Genomic DNA, 18524 nt, shown 5'->3' on the forward strand with positions numbered 1-18524 from the left:
GAAAGGGCGTGCATAGATCCGAGATGGTGGGGGGTGGGGGGGGGGCGATCAGTAAGCACACTGGAGGGGATCATTGTTGCATAAGGGGACCAATTGATTGCAAGCTTCACTTCCTGCATTGTGGTGCGTTATAGTAAAGGTGTAAATAAGTGCGATGCTTTGTGAGGTCCTCACTTTAAATTGGAACTTTAATTGGAAAATTAAATCCTGCTGGGTGACGATAGGCCGGCCCCTTTTTGCAGGTATAGCGATGTAAAACAATGGGTCTATACTATGTACAATCCAGTAATATGCGGTCTGCACATGCTCAGTTGCTCTATATTCCCAGCACTGTCTAAAATCAGAGCCACTAGAGGGCGATCTCGCTGCTTTAACCCCTTTGAGCCGGTGTTCCATGAGAATTGCCTACCCGTGAGAAAAACCTACCCTCGTCACTTCCGGTTCACGGCAGTCTGTGTAACACGAGCAGTTACATTAAAACAGCTGTGCTGCAACATGAGTCATCTCCGCTCCTGTCCCGGTCACTTCCCTGCACTCGGCTACTAAATATAAAAGCGGCGGCGGCTGTATGAAAAGATAAATCACGGAGCCGCCAGCCGCTTTTATATTTACTAGCCAAGATCAGGGAAGTGACAGGGACAGGAGCGGAGATGACTCATAGTGCAGCACAGCTATTTTATGTCACCGCTGCGTCGGTAGGTTTTTTTAACGGACACCGAGATCGTTTCGGACTAGTGCGCATGCGCACTAGTCTGATCCTCAGCTCTTCCATTAGGTATCCGGGGCTGTGAGCATGCGCACTGCTGCGCTGCTCAGCTGTTCCTGGCTGGAAGTGACGAGGGGTAGGTTTTTCTCACGGGGTAGGTAATTCTCACGTTACACACAGCTGTGTCTGTGGTGTGGCATGCAAATATGTGGCTGCTCGGTGCCAAGGCCCACCCACCGAGAGGCCATATTTTTGCATACAGTTGGTGCAAAACAGTTAATATTACTGTTGCTGCTGGGGAAGGTGGAAAGAACCAGGAATGAGTGTGGAGGGGAAAAGAGGAGCAGGAGAGGTGACAGGACAAACTCTGCTGCCAGGGGGGCACAAAAGACAAGGATAGTGACTTCGTCTCTCCCAATATATTCTCTCCTTTCTCAATCTCCATCAACTGGTCTGTGAACTTCAGCACTGTAAAGCCATACAGACGTACACACGGGCCAAATCGGTTCAAAAAAGTGACATTCGGCCTGTGTATGCCACCCTGTCCCAACAGGAGCTGGCTGGTTTTTCTGGCTTCTGTCAGACATGTATTCTGGAAAACCAGCAGCCGGTCAGTGCTCAGCCAATGGTGGAGAGCACTGATCAGAGGGTTCCTGTCGGGGGGGAGGCCCCTCCTATCAGAACACAACAGCTCAGTGAGGGAGATTGCTGTACTAAATGTATAAAGTTAGTTCAGTGGCTCTGACACTTGGTGTACACCAGGCTCCATTCACACATAGGCATTTCAGCCTTGATTATGTCTTGGCTCAGCTAGAGAGGAAGGCGGACAGAAGCTTTGGGCTATGATCACGAGCAGAATCTGTGTGCAAATCTGTCTGCGATTTCAGAACTCGCTGTTAAAATGTCAAATCACACATCAGCGTGTTCAGGTGCTAATCATTTCAATGGCGGCTAACAATTCAATATTGTCACGCAAAGAAAAGCGCTCAATGCATGCCGTCCAATAAAGGTTCTGCAATTTCTATTGGGCAACATGCGTTGCATGATCTGGTTTGTGCAATTGTTTTTTTTTTTTTTTGCATGATCTGGTTTGTGCAATTGTTTTTTTTTTTTTTTGCTGGTCAATCGCAGGCAGAATTGCTCCACGCTTTTATGTGCCATTAAAATGAATGGCACCTCAGTACGCTGATGTACGATTTGAAATTTTTACGACACTTTTTGAAGTTGCAGGCAGAATTGTGCCAATTCTGCCCACAATTCAAAATGCCTTTATGAACTGAGCCTAAACCTTCTGTCAGCCTTCCTCGCTAGCTGAGCCAGGATATATAATCAAGGCTGGAGATGCACCTTGGAGAGATGTATAGTATTTGGGACCAAGGAGAGGGAGAATGCCTTCCAATAAGGAAGTGACAGCTTTGGCCTTCAACAAAATGGCGGCCTCCAGCAAGACTAAACAGCAGCAATACTGGAGGCAATTTACAGCACACTTTTGGTTGCATAATTAATCTGGAATGTGTTCCTTTTTGCTAAATAACCTTAATTATCAAACGGTTATGGGTAAAGTTCCACTTTATATTGCTTAACAAATGGCAGCCATCAAAGTTCTTAAACTGCTGCACCCCAGAGCTCTGCAATGGCTGGTCAGTGGTGTATATTCTGTATATGGGATCTTCTCTGCCATTGTCCTGCACTTCGAGTGCCACCCCTCCTCCTGGCACTGCACACGCTCTTCCCATGATGAAATCTTTGTCCAGTTCTGCTACTGAGTGACTGAGATGACACTTCTGGTTCTGAGGAAGATGGCGGCTGCCAGGGCCAGGCACTGAGGGGTGGATGGGTCACCATATGTACCTCCCATCTGGGTGTCTGATCAGATGCCTGATGACTGCCACCCTACACTGCTCTATATACAGTTGTATGACTGGCCAAAGCTTTTCCACCTTGTATGGAGTAGATCATTGGTTCGCAACCTCAGACCTCTACTACCACCAACAGGCCATGTTTTTAGGACTTCCTTAGTCAAGGTGGTATTAAATACCTATCCATTGATATAGATATAAAGCACCTGTATAAGGTGAAGGAAATCCTGAAACCATGACCTTTTTGAGAGCCTCTGGAATAAAGAGATTGTCTTAAAGCCATCAGTTTTGCTGTTTGTGTCCTGTTGGGGGAGCTCTTGGCCACACATCTGTATTTAAACTGGAATCCCTAACTGTGGCATGCTTAGATATGTAGTTGGGGCTGATAGGACACCTGGCTAATGTGTTTTTTTCTTTTCTTGCAGTAATGGCAAACCTCCAGAAGACTTGACCAGCAATGGATGGAAACTCAAGGTGGGCATCAGCAGATATGGGGGGTTTTTGGGAATTGTGTAACTTGGTGCAGGGCTTGGCCTTCTAAGAGTCGGTTCACACTGGGAAGACACGACTCTGTACTACTTCGGGAGAGACTTGTGCATTCCCATGCACCACGACTTCGGAGCGACTTGCATGGACTTCACATAATGGAAGTCTATGCAAGTCGCCCCAAAGTAGTACAGGACCCTTTTTCTAAGTCGGAGCGACTTGTGTCGCTCCTATTAGAACGGGTCCTATAGCGGCCAATTGACCGCAAGGGAGCGCGACTTGTCAGGTTGACAAGTCGCGCTTGTGTGGACCGGCTCTAAAGGGTCTCTTGGCCCCTGATTTTCCTTGGCCCCACTCTTCAAAGAAATACTATTGCTACATTTTAGTGTACCTGTCCTACAAAAGATTAGCTGCAGTTTCCATTAAGAAATTGGGAAAGGAATAAAGCCTCAGTTGATGGGACCAACCAAATTACTGACTACCCCTATGCCATCCCTCCTGGCACTGCCCATGCTCTTCCCATGATGAAAACTTTGTCCAGTTCTGCTACTGAGTGATTGAGATGATACTTGTGGTTCTGAGGAAGATGGCGGCTGCCAGGGTGTGGCACTGAGGGGTGGACGGCACCATCTGTACCTCCATCTGGGTGTCTGATCAGATGCCTGACTTACACCCTACACTGTTCTGTATACAATTGTATGACTTGGGACAAAGCTTTTCCACCCTTTATGGAGTAGATCATTGGTTTCCAACCTCAGTCCTCTACTACCTGCGAAGGCCATGCTTTAGGCCTTCTCTTAAATAGGATGGCATCAAATACCTAGCCATTGATATGGATTCAAAGCACCTGTGTAAGGTGAAGGAAATCCTGAAAACATGACCTTTTGAGGGCCCCTGGAGTAAGGGGATTGGCTTAAAGCCATCAGTTTTTTCTGTTTGTGTCCTGTTGGGAGTTCTTGGCCACACAGCTGTATTTAAACTGGAATCCCTAACTGTGGCATGCTTGGACTTGTAGTTGGAGCGGATAGGCCACATGGCTAATGTGCTTTTTCTTTTCTTGCAGTAATGGTGAACCTTCAGAAGACTTGACCAGCAATGGATGGAAACTCAAGGTGTGCATGGTGGGTTTGGGAATTGTGTAACTTGGTGCAGAGCTCTGCCATCTACGAGATGTCTCTTGGCCCCACCCTCACAAATACTATTACTACATTTTGGTGTATCTGTCCTACAAAAGATTAGCAGTTTCCATGAAGGAATTAGGAAAGGAATAAAGCCTCAGTTGATGGGACCAACCAAATTACTGGCTACCCCTATGCCATCCCTCCTCCTGGCACCGCCCATGCTCTTCCCATGATGAAAACTTTGTCCAGTTCTGCTACTGAGTGATTGAGATGATACTTGTGGTTCTGAGGAAGATTGCAGCTGCCAGGGTGGGGCACTAAGGGGTGGAGGGGCCACCATATGTACCTCCATCTGGGTGTCTGATCAGGTGCCTGACTTATACCCTACACTGTTCCGTATACAATTGTATGACTTGACAAAGCTTTTCCATGCCATGATGGATTTAGGCCTTCCCTTAAATAAGATGGTATCAAATTACCTAGCCATTGGTATAGATTTAAAGCACCTGTATAAGGTGAAGGAAATCCTGAAAACATGACCTTTTTGAGGGCCTCTGAAGTAAGGAGCTTGGCTTAAAGCCATTAGTTTTGTACCACCTGCCCCACCCTATTAGATTGTAAGCTTTTCTGAGCAGGGCCCTCTTAATCCTCTTGTATTTTATTGTATTGTAACTGTATTGTCTCCCTCTAATATTGTAAACTGCTGGCGCTATAGAAATCTTGAATAATAGTTTTGCTGCTTGTGTCCTGTTGGGGGAGCTCTTGGCCACACAGCTGTATTTAAACTGGAATCCCTAACCGTGGCATGCTTGGACTTGTAGTTGGAGCTGATAGGACACCTGGCTAATGTGCTTTTTCTTTTTTTTGCAGTAATGGTGGACCTCCAGAAGACTTGACCAGCAATGGATGAAACTCAAGGTGGGCATTCAGCAAATGTGGGGGGTTTGGGTATTGTGGAACTTGGTGCAGGGCCTGGCCTTCTAAAAGGGTCTCTTGGCCCCACTCTTCCAAGAAATACTATTACTACATTTTAGTTTACCTGTCCTACAAAAGATTGGCAGTGGTTTCCATGAAGAAATTAGGAAGGGAATAAAGCCTCAGTTGATGGGACCAACCAAATTACTGACTACCCCTATGCCATCCCTCTCCTGGCACCGCACACGCTCTTCCCATGATGAAAACTTTGTCCAGTTCTGCTACTGAGTGATTGAGATGATACTTGTGGTTCTGAGGAAGATGGCGGCTGCCAGGACAGGGCACTGAGGGTAGACTTGTCCCCATCTGTACCTCCCATCAGGGTGTCTGATCTTCTGCATGGGGATTTGAGATGCTCTACTTCATAATAAATTGTATATGTAATGAGGAGGTTGCATGGCGTAGGGAGTGGTATAAAACGGTCAATGGTATAAAACGGTCAGTGGTATAAAACGGTCAGTCTTTGCTGCTTGTGTTCGGTTGGTGAGGAAAGAACAGGGAGTCTCCACAAACAGAGGGGACATCTCCTCCTCTTGGAGGTCACCAGAACACATGTCCCCTTTGGAAGAATGAAGTTCGCTCATGGGTACAAGGTGCACAATTTTAGACTTCCCTTATTTCAGCCCCTGAAACGATGGTGATTAGGAATGAGGGGAGGACAATTCTAGAAACGGGGACATGGATGGCAATAAAGACCTCCGTTCTCCAGAGAGGGGGTGCTGAATTTCCAAATTATTAAAGTTGACTGGAATCTTAGGCCCCATTCACAGTCACAGCATTTTGTAGCTGGGAGCTCAAACTGAGGACAAAAATCGATTCTCTATGGAGTTGGTTCAGATCTCCACTCCAACTCCCAAGTTGCCTGAAGCTCAAATCGGGAGCTTTTTTTCTTTGTAGGTTGGATTGGGCAGATTTGCGCCTTTTTATTCCCTTAAAAATAAATGGACGTGTCACTTGTGCAATTTTAATTTTTGTGCGATTGTCAGCTCAAATGAGAATTAAAAAAAAGGTAATCTAAATAAATGTAAAATACACAAATGACTAAGTTGTCATAAATTTAATATTTTAATACATGAATAATGAACCCCCTAAAAATTTAAATTGATAACTTTAATAAACGCCCAAATAAAAATATCATATAATGTTGGTGGATTATTCTAAATGTAGGAACACCCTAACAAAATATATAAAAAAACACTAACCTCTAACCCTTTACCCTAGCAAAAGAAAATAATGAATGATAAAAGCGTATAGAAAAACAAATCCTTTTATTCCTTAAGCAAAAAGTTGACAGATTCTAGATCTTCTTCTTTATACCATCCAAAGCTAAAATTATCTCTTGGTCGGCATAATGGGGGTGCAGAGGTTGTAGAAGGATCGGCCATGGACAACATGTTACTGCAATTAAATGGGACTCCCTAACATTCTGAGGCATGCTGGGACTTGTTGTTTTACAGGCAGCCAATTTCTTGTCTCTAAATGGATGAAACTGATGGTACATGTGGCTGACAATTTTTATTTATTTTGTTTCTTGCAGTGATGAATGGAGGAGGCTTCAGAAGACAACTTCAGCAATGGATGGGACTTTGAGGTAGAAATTGGTGGCATTGCCAGTTTTGGGAGTTTTAGTTCAGGTGCCTCAGGATTCTACTAGTCATAGCCCCCATGCCCTACCTACCCCTTGATGTCCCCTAGACCAGCTATCTCCAAACTACGGCTTTCCACCTGTTGCGGAACTACACATCCCATGAGGCATTGTAAAACTCTGAAATTCAGACATGATGGGGATTGTAGTTCCTGAACTGGAGGACCATAGTTTGAAGACCCCCCCCCCGCCCCATATTGATGCAATGACAGCTATTACTCAGTTTTAAAGTGTACCTGTTGCACACAATATAAGCACTGCGTTTTCCATTTAGAAAATGAAGCTCCAGTTTAAAGGAATAGTCATGGGGCAGAGTTGTGCCAAGCTTTTGCCAACTTAAGTAGAAGCAAATTGGGCCGTGGACTTGGTTTTACACCTTCTGACCTCTGTGCCTACACAGTGGCCCAATGAGATGGACTTGGCACTGTGGAGGACTCAAAATATTCATAGTGAAGACTTGGTTGAGGTTTTATCCCCTAGCACAGTGGTCCTTAACTCCGGTCCTCGGGGGCACACTAACAGGCCTGGTTTGCAAGATAACTAAATTGCATCACAGGTGATCTCATTTGCTGCTCAGTGATTGCAGTATTCCAGTCTGCATCTCTGCAAGGTAATACTTAAAATCTGACCTGTTAGTGGGCCCTGAAGACCAGAGTTGAGGACCACTGCTCTAGCAGGCCTGGATGTGATCCCCCCTTTATTGGCAAATGCTATTAAAATGCAACGTTCTGAAGATGGACTCAATGGGTTCTATTACATCAGGGATAGGCAACCTTTACACCCCAAGCTGCTTTAAACTACAAAGCCCATCATGCCTCTGCCCCTTGGAGTATGGAACTTTCAGTCTTGCAGTGCCTCATTGGTCTTTATAGTTCAGCAGCTGAGTGCTGAGGATGCCTACCCCTGCTTTAGACTCTATGGCAGGGATCTCCAAACTACGGCCCTCCACCTGCTGCAGAACTACACGTCCCATGAGGCATTTGACATTCACACGATTAGGCATGATGGGAATTGTAGTTCCCATCAGTTCCCCTGCTCTATGGAGTCCTAGAAAATTTGCATGTGTAGTTATCAATAAAAGGGATCTTTTTATCTCCAGACTTCTGCATTAACGAATGGATAATTAAAGTTGGGTTCCACTCAAAAGTGGAACTTCCGCTTATCTGTCCCCTACCTCTGGTGCCCCTTTTGGCACCTTTGGGGGGGGAGCAGGTTCCTGTTGACGGGGTGCCCTGTTCCCACTTCCTTCGGACCTCGCTGCAGCAAGGTACGTCAGAAGTTCAGCCTCCTTACTCTGCTTCTACGCCAGTAAAAGAGCACAGTGCCCTTTGCACAGTAGGGGCCTGGCTGTGAAGCCGCAAGGCTTCACTGCTGGGTTCCCTTGCCGGGAATGGCGGCCGCAGCATCCGATGGAGACATTGGCTGCGGTGCCGACATTGCTGGACTCCAGGTAAGTGTCCGAATATAAAAGTCAGCAGCTACAGTATGTGTAGCTACTGACTTTTAATTTTTTTTTTTTTTTGGGGGGGGGGGGGGGCGCAAACACCAGGGTGTCCAAACTATGGCCCTCCAGCTGTTCAGGAACTACAATTCCCATGAGGCATTGTAAATCTGACATTCACAGACATGACTAGGCATGATGGGAATTGAATTCCTGAACAGCTGGAGGGCCATAGTTTGGACATAGCTGGTAGTCTGGGTCCTATCAGGAAGGGGGTGCATTTCTCTTTAGCATTGCCATACTGGGAGATGAAATGGGTAGATCCCCCCCCCCCCCCTCCCTGGATAGGATTCCCTCCACCCCCTCCACCCCTTCCCCAATTGGATGGATGATCCACCCCCCTTTCCAATTGGATAGACAATTACCCCCATGAATGAGGCCAGTTCTCTCCGATAGGAAAGCTGAAGGGCCAAAAGGTAAAATCTCTAAAGCTGGGATCTCCAAACTATGGCTTTCCAGCTGTTAGGGAACTACACATCCCATGAGGCATTGTAAAACTATTGACATTCACACATGACTAGGCATGATGGGAATTGTAGTTTCCAAACTGGAGGGCCATAGTTTAGAGACCTTGCTATAAAATATGTAAAGGATTTCCCCACGGCAGGGCGGTGTTAGTACGGCAGGGCGGCATTAGTACAGCAGGGCGGCATTAGTACAGCAGGGTGGCAGTGTTGGTGATCTTCTGCTTTGCAGGTTTGGTAATTTATGTTAAGTTTTCCCATGGAATAAGATTGTTCCAATTTTCTCAAATAAAATAATTTGAAATGTTCCTCCTGGGTGTGTCGTGTTTTTTCCTCATATAATGATGGAGTAAATGCAGCACTGCCAAGGTCCCCCTGGCCTGTCCGGTGGCTCTGGGGGTCTATTCAGTGCCAGATTAATCCCCTTCTTGCAGAAAGGCCAGACTCTGCTATGGGCTGATCTTTCCGAAAGTTGGGAACAGATTTTTGTCTAAGTTATCCACAAGAAGATGGACGATGCCGAGGTGTCAGTTCAGGTATAATATCCCTTAAAGGAGATGTATGGGTTTCTGTTCTCTAATTATACTTAGGGGGTGGATGCGGCAATCACCCACGAGAATAAAAATGCAAATTATGGATAAGGCGATATTTTTTGGTACAGCAGTGCCAGGCTAATGACATCTTCCAAGTTCGGCAGCTGGGTTCAGTGAACACACTGGGACGGGAGTCAGACTCAACTGTCCTGTGTGCGCCTGTTCCCGTGGAGGCACAGACATTCCTGCAGTTGTGGGCTCCCCCTCTGACAGCAGTGCAGGGCTGTCAGGCACTTGCCACCTGCAAAGTGTGGCGGCGGGATCCACCTGGGGAATCGGGACTAATGCTTGGCTGGGCAGGTGGGGCCCCTAGGCAACTGCCCAGTGTGCCCATTCAGTAAGATGGCCCTGTCACAGGAGTGCAAAACTAACTGCACTCCATCCATAGAAGTACAGCCAAACTAGCTTTGGTTGTACATCTCCTTCACAGTGACTCCACACCAGTTTGGCTGGAGTAAAGTTTAGAACTAGGGATGCACCAATGTGTTTTTTTTTTTTTTGATCACGGAGTACTAATCCGTTTGCACTTTGCGTCATACAAAATGAATGGGCTCAAATCGCACTGCAAATCCTTGCAGGGCAGTTCCTGTCTGAATTGCAAGCAGTGTCACACAGGCGCAGTGGGGACCCCCGGGGTTATCATGGTGCTTTTCCACTGCATGGTACGTGTTAGAACGGTTCGGTACGGTTTGGTACAGCGGCACTTTTCCACTACATGGTACGGCTCGCTTAAACAGTACCACCTCGGTTGGGGTTCCAAGCAGGCTGTACTGATACAATATCCCACAATCCTTTGCATGCAGCATTGCTTGGTCAGAGAATCGTTGTAATCCCACCCACTTAACTACTTAGTGGAAAAGCGAGCCGAGTAGAGCCTATACAGTGCTGAAAGGTGCCGACTCGTTCCATGCAGTGGAAAAGCAAACTGAGCCGAGCTGGGCCAAGCAGTGCCGAGTGGAGCCGAGCCGGTACTTGCAGTGGAAAAGCACCATTAGTGACCTCACCCTGGGTTTACACAGCAGTGGTGTGGGAAACTGTAGGAAATTCCAAAAGGAATTGCACTGCATTCCTGTTCAAATGTCATGCAATTCTCTGCAGTGCAATTTGCAGCCATTCACTTGATAAGGGCTCAAATTGCACTGCAAAGTATTGGGAGCATTTTCACAAGTACTTGTGAAAATACTTGGTATTGGTATCGGGGCATCCCAAGTTATAACCTCTCAGGTTTTGATTGTTACCCTGTTGGGTTAAAAAGTTACTGCGCCAGGAAGAAGAGTTGACTCATCCAATGAGGGCAAACGCTGAGGTGACCACTATGGCTGCTGAGGGCTTTCCTTATTTCCTGTCTCGGAGGTGAGGACAAGTCTCCCAAGAAGTGATCAGTTCTTCTCCAGGGGTTAGTGCTAGATGCCAATTATCAGAGCTGGTGGTGCCAGTGTTGGCAGGAGCTGCTGAGACCCACAGGTTTACCCACTTGTGTACCGCCCCTTTCTCATATATGGCATGCCCCCCCTATCTGTGCTGTGATTTGGTTCAGCACAAGTTGGTCAGCCGGTCTCAGCCAATGATTCAAGGCTGGGACCTGCTAATCGCAGTACAGAGCTGTTTACTAACACAGATCTCTACATTGGGCAGCGATGTGGCTTCCCCCCCCAAAATCAGCCACCTTAATTAGTAAGAGCAGCACACATTATGCTGCTTAGGTGAGGTTAAGTTAACCCTTTCAATGCCCCTAGATGTTTAACCCCTTCCCAGCCAGTGTCAGTGAGTGTATACTATCACTATTAGTGTTGCCAGAGATGGAAGTGGCAGTGAGTTCCCCTTAGTGTCAGATTGCCCGCCGCTCTCACACCGCCCACTAGAAGTAGTTGCTCCGTGCCCTTACTAGTATTTAAATTAATAAAAATTCTTATATGTATATGTGCTATTATAACTTTCGTGCAAACAAGTTAATGTTTGTTTTTTTTACAAAGATTTGAAGCAGAATTAAATGTGGTCTAAATTTTGTAATGAAATGTTAATTTTTTATTTGCATTATGTTTTATAGCAGAAAATAAAATGTATATTTTTCCCAAATGTGTTGGTCCTATTTTTTTGATGGGTTTCATAGATTCTATTGGTGCTCAAATACCACCTAAAGCAAGCTGTGTACAGTGGTGTATGACTGTGCAAATTTTGAATTTACTGTTCCCACGAATTGTGAAGTCACAGCAAACTATTGGCCTAAGGGCTCTCTCACAGGGGGCAGTAAAATCAAATGGCTGAGCCACCCATTCAGATGCTATTCTTACTGCCTGAATGTTATTCATGCCATGATCATTTTTAACGTGGGTGCCTTGTGTGACCAAAAAAAAGCCTTTTCTGAAAACATCTTCAATAACTGTCATCCTTATTTTATTAATTTCAGGTACTTATATAGCGCTGTCAATTTGCGCAGCGCTTTACACATACATTGCACATTCACATCAGTCCCTGCCCTCAAGGAGCTTACAATCTAAGGTCCCTAACTCGCATTCATTCATATATAGTAGGGTCAATTTTATACAGGATCCAATTAACCGACCAGCATGTCTTTGGACTGTGGGAGGAAACCGGAGTACCCGGAGGAAACCCACACAGGCAGAACATGCAAACTCCAGGCAGGTAGTGTCGTGGTTGGGATTCGAACCAGTAACCCTCTTGCTGCTAGGTGAAAGTGCCGACCACTGTGCCGCCCACCTTTCTCACCTTGTTTGGTGTTTTCAGGAGCACTTTCAGCCACCCCCCCCCCCCCCCCCACTGCCAGGTACCCTCCAACCAGTCCACAAGGAAAGGCTAGGATTGCTCCCTGGTTCCTCATAATGGTTACAGCAGGTGTGCAGATCTGCAAACTTGGTCTTTGGATGGTGGGAAACTCGCATAATGGACAGAGCAGGCGTATGTGTGCCCCCAACCAAAAAAAACACCTCTTAGTATAGAGGTAGTGAGAAGCCCTCATAATGGGCACGGCGGGTGTACAGACCCGGGGACTCAGCGCAGGGATGGTGGGAACCCTCATAATGGGCACAGTGGGTGTACAGACCCGGGAACTCAGCACAGGGATGGTGGGAACCCCTCATAATGGGCACAGCAGGAGTACAGACCCGGGAACTCAGCACAGGGATGGTGGGAACCCTCATAATGGGCACAGCGGGTGTACAGACCCGGGAACTCAGCACAGGGATGGTGGGAACCCCTCATAATGGGCACAGCGGGTGTACAGACCCGGGAACTCAGCACAGGGATGGTGGGAACCCCTCGTAATGGGCACAGCGGGGGTACAGACCTGGGAACTCGGCACAGGGATGGTGGAACCCTCGTAATGGGCACAGCGGGTGTACAGACCCGGGAACTCAGCACAGGGATGGTGGGAACCCCTCATAATGGGCACAGCAGATGTACAGACCCGGGAACTCAGCACAGGGATGGTGGGAACCCTCACAATGGGCACAGCGGGTGTACAGACCCGCGAACTCGGCACAGGGATGGTGGGAACCCTCATAATGGGCACTGCGGGTGTACAGACCTGGGAACTCAGCACAGGGATGGTGGGAACCCCTCATAATGGGCACAGCAGATGTACAGACCCGGGAACTCAGCACAGGGATGGTGGGAACCCCTCATAATGGGCACAGCAGATGTACAGACCCGGGAACTCGGCACAGGGATGGTGGGAACCCCTCATAGTGGGCACAGCGCATGTACAGACCCGGGAACTCGGCACAGGGATGGTGGGAACCCCTCATAATGGGCACAGCGCATGTACAGACCCGGGAACTCGGCACAGGGAAGGTGGGAACCCCTCATAATGGGCACAGCGGGTGTACAGACCCGGGAACCCAGCACAGGGATGGTGTACAGACCGAAGAACTCCTCGTAATGAGTACAGTAAGTACAGACATAGAAAATCCACATATTAAATTTTACGCCATTTCCACCCAAGTTCCAAAACCTCACCTCCAAGTGAGGTGACCACTTTAGGCACCATTGATTGGCACGGGTGGCCATGCTGCAAATCCCAGCAGCATTCTGTTGATTGCTATGGCTGAGGTTCACAGTGTGCCAGAATGCCAATGGTACCTAAAGAAACTTGTGGAGAGTAATTTGGATCCCGCCATTGCTGGGCTCTCCATGAGACGATAGAAGTTGTTGTAGACCTGCTGATCCTCAGAGTCCAATACAATGACAGGGAATGAGGAGGAACTTCACTTGCTGAATGCTTTTTCTAGATTAGAGATTTCTACTGCAGTGGTTCTCCTCTACACCGAGCCCTAAAGAGGGGTTCTGTTACCCCTGAAGTGTGTTAGATGTCACCCTTTATTAGGGTTAACTTTTCACAGTCGTGGGGGTAACGAGTTACAAAGTAACTACGTTACTTTTTTTGGTGACGAAGTAACGTAACTAGTTACAGTACTAATATTGGTAACTACACTACTTTACTAGGCTATAGGAAGGCGATTTCCTGCGTTACCCAAGCCGTGCGATACAATCGTTATTTCTAAGAATAGAGAGGGATGAAGGTTATGACTTTTTGTTGCACTTTGTTTTGTTCTGTTTTTTTTTTTCAGGTTTTGTTCTCATGTTTCCCAAAGCCTGTGTTTATACAATAAACTCTATGCAGAAAGAGTGTCATGTATCTTCTTCTACACGGTCAATTAACCACTTTACCACCGGAGGATTTTGCTGTCTTACGTCTGGGCCACTTTTTACGATTCGGCACTGTGCGACTTTAACTGACAATTGCGCGGTCGTGCGATGATGTACCAAAACGAAATTTATATCCTTTTTTTCCCCCACAAACAGAGCTTTCTTTTGGTGGTATTTGATCACCTGTGCGATTTTTACTTTTTGTGCTATAAACAAAAAAAGTGCGTAAATTTTGAAAAAACAATATTTCTCTTACGTCCTCCGACAGTCGCCGCCTCTTCATATTCGTCACATATGGGGTATTAGACTTTGCTCCGAAGGAGTAGCTAGGCAACAGAATATGTTAACAATAAAGCTTTAACATATCCCACCCACAGGGGGTGGTCCCCTCAGTCAATACCCTCCTACTTCCTGCAACCATATCTCAGTTTTAATGTCTAGCTTGTCAGGAGTGGCTGGCTCTCTCTGTGCTGGGACTTTCTGTCCCAGACTCTTTCTTCTTTTTAATATTTTGTTTGAGTTTTCTCTCTATCTTTACTTAGCTGTTATTTTTGTCAGCGTTAGTTAGTTCTTCGGACGAAGAGGATCATGCGGACTGGGTCTCGGGCTGATCCCCCTGGTCGCAGGTCGTGGGTCAGTGGCTTCCCAGTCTGCCATCGAGCGTTCAGCCAGGTAACGCTCCTGGCACAGTGAACGACCCATCCCTGTTCGGTGCAGGGATGATTGGTGAGGTGGCTACCTCACTGGACGCTGTGCGGTTTCTTAACCTCCATTGTGTGCGTCTTGAATTGCGACTCTCCCTGCCTCATGTGCAGTGGCTTGTTCGCCTGTGCGGGTTCCCCACGCCATGTGAGGTAAGTGTATCTATGTGGGGACCTGTCTGTCTGGGAGGGTCTCAGTCTGGGACTGTGTAACCTGCCTCTATTCACACTGCTTGTCTCCCTATCTCTCGGCTGCATGCTGTGGGCTGCAAGGGGGGGGGGGAGCTGTATGACACTGTGTGTGTCAGGCTGGGCAGTGTGAGAAGCTGTGTGCTGTGGGGCATGTTTTTTTCTTGGCATGTTTGGGCATATACAGCGATCGCTGCGGCGATCTAACATGTATCCTTATATTGGGATGTAATGTGTGTGTTTTTATGCACTGTGGAGCGGCGTTTTCGGCGCCAAACGACGCCATTTTACCGGCGCCCGCTCCGGCCGCATGGTTTACATGCACGGCGGCCATTTTCTTGTAGCCTCCATAGGCTTACATAGAGCGCCCTGGCAGCATCACTTCCTCTTTCCAGGAACACCGATCGAGGCAGCAGCAGCAGCGGGGTCTCCTCAGGTTTTATCCTTCTGTTCTTGCTATCCATTGCCTGTATTCAGTTTGTATATTCCCTGTGGGGGTCTCATTGTGCCGGAGTGTGGTGCGGTGGGCTGCGCTTGCCGCGCTTGCTAAAAGGGGGCAGTTAACCCTTGGTTGTCTGGCATTACAGGGGCAATGGATTCTCAGGAGGGCAAGTTTCCTACAGTATTGGTGGAAAGCCAGGGGACCGCTGTTTCCCCCCCAGGGGGGGATTTAGCCGCTATTGTGGCTGGCCTTGCTGCCCAGGTGCAAATGCTGGTGGCTGCTCAATCTACTAAACGGCCCAGAGTTGCTCTGTCCTCTGATTCTGAGGGTGAAGGTGATGGGGCTGTTCTGGCAGGGACCTCCTTATCGGGGTCCCGCTCCTCTCTTGATCTAGTGGGGTCTGAGGTAGAGGCTGAAGTTGAGGGGGTTGATAATTCTCCCCCTGGCTCGCCTGAAGAGCTTGCAATCATGGATGAGTTGATTGCTTCCATTAAGCAGACGCTACGTTTTCAGGACGAAGTGTGTCCCCCCGCTGCCTTGGCGGCTTATGGGACGCAGAGGAAACGCAGGACGCCGCAGGTTTTTCCCTGCAATGCTGATTTTCAGCGCGCTGTTAAGGATCAATGGCGCGATCTGCGCAAGCCTTTTGCGGTACCAAGTAAATTCAAGCTGCGTTATCCTTTCTCGCCTGCCACTGATGAACGGTGGTGTGTGCCTCCGCCAGTGGATCACGCAATTGCGGTTTTGAACAAAGCCACTGCGATTCCTGCAGAGGGTTCCCCTGTTTTCCGTGATGCCACGGATAGGAGACTGGAGTCTCTTGCCCGTCATACTTATTCTGTTACGGGTTCTATGCTTAAGGCTCTGTTTGCTTCTCTCATGGCGGCCCAGGCGATCGCAAGTTGGACGCAGATGCTTAGGCGCGTCCTAGTGGCCGATTCGGCCTCGGCGGCGACCCTGGATATGGTGGATCAGATCCACCAGGGTGTCATGTATCTGTGTGATGCGGACCTGGACCTGATTCCGTTGGCTGCACGTGTGCACAGCGTGGCGGTGTTGTCTCGCCGTCTGGTTTGGTTGAAATGTTGGTCGGTGGACCAATCTTCACGTAAGACCTTAGCCAATCTGCCTTATGATGGGTCTCGCCTTTTTGGGGAGTCCCTGGATGTGTTGATTAAGGGGATCACCGGGGGTAAGAGCACTCTCTTGCCCCATTTCCCCAAGGCTAAGGGGGCTTCTGGGAAGAAGCATGCTAATTTTCGGCCCCTCAGGGGTCCTTTCGTGCCTTTCGGCCGCACTACAAGGGCAAACCGTTCAAAGGCCAAGGCTCTCAGAAGAAGCCCTGGTCTGGGAAACGGAAGTCCGGCCAATCCGGACCTGCAGCCCATAACAGTTCGGCCTGAAGGGGCGCCCTCACCCAGTTTTGGGGTGGGGGGACGCTTGCTCGGTTTTCTTCAGCCCTGGTTGGCCCGTGTGCGGGACAGATGGGTTCTGGAAATCGTTCGATCTGGTTACAAGATCGAGTTTCTCTCTCGGCCGGAGAGCAGATTTTTTCCCTCAAATCTTCAACTGTCTCCAGAGCGCCTGCGGGATCTGCACCTGGCGGTGCGGGACCTGAGGGCTCAGGGAGTGGTGGTTCCGGTGCCTCATCGGGACAGATTTCGGGGGGTTTATTCCAATCTGTTCACCGTGCCCAGGAAGGAGGGCAAGGTTCGTCCGATTCTGGACTTGAAGGCTCTGAACCGCTCTGTGCGGGTTCGCAAGTTCCGCATGGAATCCCTGCGCTCGGTGGTGGCTGCCCTCGTTCCGGGGGAATTCATGGCCTCCATCGATTTGAAGGATGCGTACCTTCACATCCCCATATTCGAGGGTCATCAGAGATACCTTTGATTTGCCATTGCGGAGGATCACTACCAGTTCGTGGCGTTGCCCTTTGGTCTCGCCTCGGCTCCGCGGGTCTTCACCAAGGTGCTTGCATCGGTTCTGGCATTATTGAGGGCCCAGGGCATTTCTGTCCAGGGGTATCTGGACGACATTCTGGTTCGGTCTGCGACCAGACAGGGTCTGGAGGAGGACCTGTCTGTCACAATGCAAACTCTGCAGGAGTTTGGTTGGACGATAAATGTTCCAAAGTCGACACTGAGTCCGTCGGTTCGTCTCCCCTATCTGGGAATGATACTGGACTCGGTGCAGGCGAAGGTCTTCCTGCCGGAAGACAAACTCAGGACTCTTCAGGAGGAAGTCAGGTCCCTCAGGGACGTTCCACACTCGTCTCTGCGGACGTGTATGAGGTGTCTGGGATTGATGGTCTCGGCCTTCGAGGCGATTCCTTTCGCGCAGTTTCACACGCGGGGTCTCCAAGCGGAGATCCTGTCCAGGTGGGACGGGCGACCTCAATCTCTGGATCTTCAGATCTCGTTGAGTCATCGCACCAGGGAAAACCTTCTGTGGTGGCTCCAGTCCCCGTTGGTGTCCGGGGGCAAGTCGTTTCGTCCGATCTCGTGGACGGTAATCACCACGGATGCCAGCCTGTCGGGCTGGGGTGGTGTTCTGGGCGTTCTGTCCGCCCAGGGGACCTGGTCGGAGGGGGAGTCTTCCCTCCCGATCAACATTCTGGAATTGCGTGCGATAAGGCTCTGTCTTCATCGCTGGACGGACCGGCTGCAGGGCTGCCCGGTTCGGGTGCAGACGGACAATGCCACGGCGGTGGCCTACATCAACCACCAAGGGGGCACCAGGAGTGCCCGAGCGGCTCGAGAAGTGGCCGACATTCTATCTTGGGCCGAGACTCATGTCCCGGCGATAACGGTGGTTCACATTCCGGGAGTGGAGAACTGGCAGGCGGACTATCTGAGTCGCCAGACCCTGGATCAGGGGGAATGGTCTCTCCACCCGGCTGTCTTCCAGATGTTGTGCGCGAAGTGGGGGTCTTCCAGATGTGGACCTGTTCGCGTCTCGCCTCAACTACAAGGTGAAGAGGTTCGTGGCAAGGACGCGCGACCCTCGGGCAGACGCGTCGGACGCGTTAGTGGCCCCGTGGCATCAGTACAGGCTGATGTACGCGTTCCCACCGATTCAGTTGCTGTCCAGGTTCCTTCGCAGGTTACACTCGGAACGCAGCACGGTGATTCTTGTGGCACCGGACTGGCCTCGCCGGTCCTGGTACGCAGACCTCGT

At 49.0% G+C, this 18524-nt stretch overlaps 1 long non-coding RNA gene across 1 annotated transcript; it reads left to right on the top strand.

Annotated features, from left to right (window-relative positions):
* Positions 1 to 2993: 2993 nt before the first annotated feature.
* On the top strand, positions 2994 to 5083 carry LOC309561881. Its single transcript, XR_014225602.1, has 3 exons — positions 2994 to 3039; positions 4115 to 4163; positions 5043 to 5083. It is a non-coding gene; the product is annotated as an uncharacterized lncRNA (long non-coding RNA).
* The last annotated feature ends 13441 nt before the right edge of the window (positions 5084 to 18524 follow it).

The sequence above is a fragment of the Pelophylax lessonae genome, assembly GCF_965119305.1.
Source record: "Pelophylax lessonae genome assembly, chromosome: 8".
Taxonomy (NCBI): domain Eukaryota; kingdom Metazoa; phylum Chordata; class Amphibia; order Anura; family Ranidae; genus Pelophylax; species Pelophylax lessonae.